Genomic DNA, 7,187 nt, shown 5'->3' with positions numbered 1-7,187 from the left:
ATGGCATACAATTTTATGTATGAACACAGTTTTGTCTAATTTTTACAAATTCACAAACGTGGACAAACGTCAAATCTCAGTCGGTTGGTTCAATTTTGTTTTCTAAAGAGTATCTATCGAGCATCGCCTTCAATAATGACTTGTTGTCCCACCTTGTTGAAACGTAAGGTCTTCCGAATATTATGTGACAACATCTAGAAACAATCAGTCCTCAAGAATGAACAGATATCTCGCCATTGACGTTGGCTTCAGCACCATGCTCGAAGAAAATTTGGTCTAGAATGCCATTTGCGTACAAAAATCACAGTCTTATTTTTAATGTCTAGGATCTTCTCAGGGTGTTCATCACAGAATCAGGCAGATTTGTTTATTTCCATACGCATTTAATAAAAAAAATAATTAAATATGGCTTGTTTGAACCAAACTAAGGAAAGTTTGCAAATGTTTTATTTTGTCGAGGTTCAAATGATTCAAATTAGAATAATTTTCAAACCATACATCGACAATCATTCATTATATAGGAACTGAGAGTGACCATCAGCGCACCAGATTGAAACGATCTGGACAGGGAGAGTGAAATGCTAACTTCCTGTTACTAACATTTCGTTGAAAAAGTGCGGTCTTTTCCGCTCTGCTCGGATAACTAGCCTTGTGGAACTCGATGTTCCAAAATGTGCAGCCGAGACGCGTACGTTCGTTCAGAAAGTAACATCTGTCATATATTGATCATACGACCTCGAATTTAGCACGTTTTTAAAGTGCGTAGTAGACCGTACCGCCCGGTTGCACCGTACGCCTAGTAGAGGTCCAGTGAAACAAACAGTGTTAGTTGTCCATCGGAAGCAAACTCTCGAGTTCTACCACGTACGAATCCGTTTCACGTCCAGAACAAAAAACATGCCAGAGTTCGGTCGATGTGGTTGCCCAGTGCCACAAATTCGAATGATTTCTGTTTTGCTTGTTTGATCGTTTGTCAGGCTGCTGTGCACATTTCCACAAATAAATAATACTAGACGTTTGGGTCTTGTGCAGAAAAATTGGTCGAGAATAAGCAAAATTAGAAACACAAAATCAAAATCGCAATAAAAGTTGAAAAGCAACAAATAACACCAAAAACAACAGTAATTATAACAACGATAACAATCACAAAAACTAAAACCACCCCCAAAACACAAACATGAACAAAATCATAAATAAAAATAACAAAATTTAAATCAATTTATAAGAATAGCTAGTGCTGGTCACCCTAAACGCTCCAAAGCCGCCTTCGCACCGCGAGGCAGCCGATCGTGTTTCACTCACGTACATCCGCGTGAGTGCGAGTGCACCAGAAGAGCGCAGAATTATTTTCAACTTTGCTTCGTTCAGTTCATCAGCGGTCGCGTTTCGGTACGGTTCAATTTTGCGAATCTGCAATAGGCGTCGTTTGCGTCCGCGTCCGGGTAAACGAAAACCATAATTTCCGTAATAAATATATCACGGATCGGTAGTTTGCATCGATTTTTCTAAGTGCTGAGTGATTTTATTTATCGGGAGGGTTCGATTGCCCATTTTTTATCCGGGGGTTTTGATAGATCTAACCGTAGTGCAGTGAAAGAAGTATACCTCTGCTTTGAGGAGGAAAAAATGCCATTTCGGGCCAAAAAAGTTGCCAAATCGGAAGTTCAATCATATCCGATTGTAAAGATAGTGCAAAAGCGGAGAAAAAAGGTGTTGTGTTCCGTGATCAGATAGAATGGTAAAAGCCCGTAGGAAAAAAAGTGCGAATATAGCGGTAGCCATTGTGGACGCGTAACATGTTCGATCGAGCAAATAATTATTTCTATCGGAGAAGCTAACGGCAAGCGAAGAAGAAAAGAGCGTTTGGTTTTAATCGTAGTGGGCGTCGATTATTAGTGGTTGTTTTTGTTGATCGGTAGAGATGATTGCGGCGCTTGCCATTGCTGTTACCAGCTGTCAGCTGGGTATGTTGTTTATTTGCTTGTGGAAAATATTCATTCGGCAAAAAAGTGTTCATATATTTTAAAGCAGAGAATGTGATATTGTCGTTTTTTGCTTTTTAAATAAATATGCGGAGAGGTGCGTTTTTGAAGCGGAACGACTTGCTAGATGTTACTAAAGGTAAATAGTAAAAACAAACTGAAATCTTACTCGATAAAAATTCGTAAAAATATCAAGTTTCAATCATTTTGCATCGCTGACACCGTTTTCATCGCAAAAATGTTTTGTAACTCCCGCTTGTATGGATTGCCATCAAATCGAATCAAAATATCTGTTCAATAGTTATAAATCCGGGATCCATATCATTCCAAATATTAAGAAAACTCAATCGGTTGTATGATTTTAGTCCGGCCATTCTGAACAGCCTATGGAGTCATAATGTCTCAATTTTACACTGCTAAACACTTCTGATATGATTTATGGACACTCTCTCGCAGGAAATCAATTTCCCTCTGCTTTGACATCGGAGCACATTTCCTGGAACTTACATTTATTCGCCAAGAAAGACACCTAATTCGATTAGTTTTTAATTACATTCGCCTTCCTTGTCCGGATGGCCGATCCTTTCCGCTAGTTAAATTGTTCGACCAAATTTCTATATAAATTGAATAAAAACGAAATATATAAATTCGAATTAGATTGTATAAGAATGAGTCCGTGAAGGTCGGTAAAGGCTGGGTAATGCGTAAAACAGAGTCTCTTCCCAGCAACTCCTATCCCTACCTCCACGTGATACTGGCCGGGAACTACGAGCAACCTTAGGAAAGATCGGGTAACCAACCCCGGTGGGAACTTTGGTCGTAGGCTGACAGGGAAGGGGGAGATTGCTGCTACAAGCCTGAGCGTCTGATCTCCACCGTCTGTTCCCCATGTTACGGGCAGCTGATCATCGTCCGAGTGCCAATGAAGGACTCTAAGCTCAACTGTGCACTATAGTCCTCCGGAAAGTTAAGGGGTTGGGTCAGACCCTGCGAGCCAGCCGTAAAAAAACAATTGCAGCGAAAAGTCAACAAGATAAGAATGCGAACCGATACCAATGGTGACGAAAAGGGACTAGCGATTGGAAGCTCGGAACGTGGAACTGCAGATCTCTCAACTCCATCGGGAACACCCGCGTACTCGCCGATGTTCTCAAGGACCGCGCGGGCTCGGAATCGTAGCGCTGCAGGAGGTGTGTTGGACAGGATCCATGGTGCGAACGTTTAGAGGTACTCATACCATCTACCAGATATGCAAAGGCGCGTGATCGGTTGGTGGCCGATCAACGGAAAAATGGGCAGGTTGAGGATCTCGTGCCGTTTCTTCAACATAGTAAACGTTCACAGCCCTCACTCTGGAAGCACCGATGATGACAAAGACGCTTTCTACGCGCAGCTCAAACGAGAATACGATCCAAGCCACGACGTCAAGATCATCATTGGGGACTTAAACGCTCAGGTAGGCCAGGAGGAGGAATTCAGACCGACGATTGGAAAGTTCAGCGCTCACCAGCTGACGAATGAGAACAGCCGCCTCCAAGAACATGGCCATTCGTAACACCTTCTTCCAGCACAGCCTCCCTTATCGTTACACCGGGAGATCACCGCTACAGACGGCGACCACGTCCCGATCGATGGACGGCGCTTCTCCGACATTATCGACGTCAGGAGCTATCGTGGCGCTAACATCGACTCTGATCACTACCTGGTGATGGTTAAATTGCGCCCAAAACTATCCGTCATTAATCATGTACGGTACCGACGGCCGTTTCGGTACGATGGAGTGACAGATGTCGCCACCGCATACGCCGAACGAGGGAGAGCTCGACGTGGCGCCTCTAGAGGACTGCTGGAGAAGAGTAAAAGCAGCCATCAACAACGTAGCATTTTGGGTTTTGCCCTTACTGTGTTATGCGAATCTCTGACACAGTGGACCATCATTTTCTTCGCAAATCGTGGGAATCAAATGATCGTGTCCCATTTAAACCTGATATGGCTCGCTATATGCGTTAACATCCCAACTCGCTTGGTGTCCTCTAGTTGTTGTACAATTTATGTTGGAAATGAAATGTACAGTTCTCTAATCAACAATGGTTACAATAGCACAAATCAATCTCCAGCATAAACGTACAGCAACTATGAATTTATCTCGACTCATGCAGGAAGGTAAAGCTTCCATAGCATTGGTTCAAGAACCGTATTTCCATACAGAAAACTTCTATTTTGGAAAATTACTTAACACTGCCTTCATTGCTTACAACAAGACAGGCATGACTAACCCACGTGAAATGCCTCGTGCTTGCATTCTTGCAAATAAGGCTATTGACGCGTGTCTCATATCGGAGCTCACAACTCCCGATATCTGTGTTGTCACAGTTACACTGACTGTCGGAAACGTAGAAATATATATATATATATATATATATATATATATATATATATATATATATATATATATATATATATATATATATATATATATATATATATATATATATATATATATATATATATATATATATATATATATATATATATATATATATATATATATATATATATATATATATATATATATATATATATATATATATATATATATATATATATATATATATATATATATATATATATATATTGTTCAGCATATCTACCGAATAATCTCCTTCTGACGATTTCAAAAGCGTTGTATCATATTGTAGCAGAAATGGGCTTCCGCTCATTATCGGCAGTGATGCGAATGCTCATCACATCATTTGGGGCAGCTCAGACATGAATCTGAGAGGCTCTGAACTGATGGAGTACATAAGTAGTACAAATCTCCATATTCTGAATGTTGGAAACCGACCAACTTTTGCGAGGTCTGAGAGGGAGGAGGTGTTAGACATAACACTTTGCTCTGATATAATTTTGCATGAGCTGATAAATTGGCAGGTTCCAAATGAAACTGAACCGTCTCTATCCGATCATAAATATATATTTTTCGATCATTTTGATGTCACCTTCAATGTGGTGACATATCGTAATCCTAAATCTACTTGGCGGCTAAATTTCATGGATATTTTCCAACAATTAGTCAACTAGACGACTTAGATGACGTCGTGGATACGACAAACTCATTCATATTAGCATCCTACGAAGAAGCTTGTCCACTTCGTACTGTTAAATCGACTAGGGGAACCCCTTGGTGGAGGGCTGCGTTTGAAAGAATGAAGAAAGTTATGAGAAGAGCTTGGAACCGGCGTCAGCGTGATGACTCCAGGGCTTTCAGGTCAGCTCGTAGTGCATATAAGAAATGTTTTAGGTCTGCAGAACGGGCTGGCTGGCAAAGCCTATGCACTAATGCCTCTAGTCTGAACGAGGCTAGCAGATTAAATAAAATTCTCTCCAAATCGAATGATTTTCAGATGAACTCCTTAAAAACCAGAGATGATGTTTACGTGATGGACGAAAAAGATGTTCTTAATTGTCTCTTCGACACACACTTTCCAGGTTGTATCGATCCGGAGTTGAACAATGTTCACAGATCTCATTCTGGTGATTCGGACTCGTGGGCGTTAGCACGCACATTGGTTTCCACTGAATCGGTCAAGTGGGCAGTTGACAGCTTTGCTCCATACAAATCACCCGGAAAAGATGGAATACTTCCCGTGCTACTGCAAAAGGGATTCGATATTCTTAAACATGTCTTGAAAAAGATTTTGCTTTCCAGTCTTGCTACCGGGCATATCCCGAAAGCATGGCGAGAAATAACTGTTAGATTTATTCCCAAAGGGGGGCGCTCAAGCTATGAAGAAGCCAAGAGTTTTAGGCCTTTCAGCTTAAGTTCTTTTCTTCTGAAAGCTTTGGAACGGATAATCGATCATCACATCAGGAACGTTAGTTTAGTTGAATATCCACTGCACAAAATGCAACATGCATATCAGTGTGGGAAATCCACGATCACTCTGTTTCACGATGTTGTTTACAACATTGAGAAAGCCTTCTCGCTCAAGCAATCTAGCTTGGGATCTAGGAATACATATTGAGGGCGCTTTTGACAATATGTCCTTCCAGTCTATTATGGAAGCGACGCGCGGTTATGGGATACCTGCATGTATCTCGGGTTGGATAAACGTAATGCTTAGTAACCGCATACTTTGCTCGTCACTGCGACAGGCGGAAGTTGAGTATTTGCGGTTGTCCTCAGGGCGGCGTTCTGTCACCTTTGTTATGGAACTTGGTAGCTGACTGCTGGTTGAAGAAACTCAATGAGCTTGGATTTCCAACCTACGGGTTTGCTGACGATTACCAAATACTAATAACTAATAACAGTGGTGTCGACAAGTTAAACTATCAGTTAACCCAAGCAAAACTTCAATGGTTCTTTTCACGAAGAAGCGAATAACAACCGGGGTTCGTCCCTTGCAGTTCTTTGATTCTGAGCTACTGTGTGCAGATCAAGTCAAATACGTTGGAGTCATATTGGATTCCAAACTGAATTGGTCTGCTCACATTGAGTTCAGAGTCAAGAAAGCGCGCATGGCCTTCGGGCAGTGCAGACGAACTTTTGGAAAGACCTGGGATCTCAAACCTAAATACATCTATTGGATTTACACGACAATTGTACGTCCAATACTGTCATACGGATGCCTTGTTGGTCCTGAACCCGCGCTGCCAATTTCAAGTTGGATAAGGGAAAAAAATGCAGTCATGGGCTTCGTCCGAGAACCGCAATTATTGGAGAAATCTACAAACGTGTCGCCAAACAAAGGCGTTTCTAGAACAACCGTGCCCAGTGATTTCGAAAAATCATTTTTCGAAGCTCCACTTCGGTATGCTGACCAGGGCTTTAACCGGCCACTGCAAACTCAAGTATCGCATGGAAACAATTCAGCGCGCTGAGTCTTTTTCATGTGATCTTTGTGAATCCGACTACGGAATCTCATATCATCTGATATGCAACTGTGCAGTGGTAGCGCAATTGCGATTTTGAGTCTTCATCCGTCCTTATATAGACGAAACCATGTTTGGACGACTGAAACTCAGAGACATACTAAAGTTTCTTATCCAATGTGGTAAAGAGCTTTAGGCTTATTCGCAGGCAAGTTGAACTACTTGTGAATTTAACTTACCTGTTGTTTATTTTTGTTTTTGTGCTGTTATTTTTCCCATCCTTCCAATTCTACTTCCCCAAACCTCTTTGTCCTTTCCTTCCGCTCAGGATAT

The sequence above is a fragment of the Topomyia yanbarensis genome, chromosome 1 (genome assembly GCF_030247195.1).
Source record: "Topomyia yanbarensis strain Yona2022 chromosome 1, ASM3024719v1, whole genome shotgun sequence".
In the NCBI taxonomy this organism is placed as follows: Eukaryota; Metazoa; Arthropoda; class Insecta; order Diptera; family Culicidae; genus Topomyia; species Topomyia yanbarensis.
Note: the sequence above shows the minus strand (reverse complement) of the source record.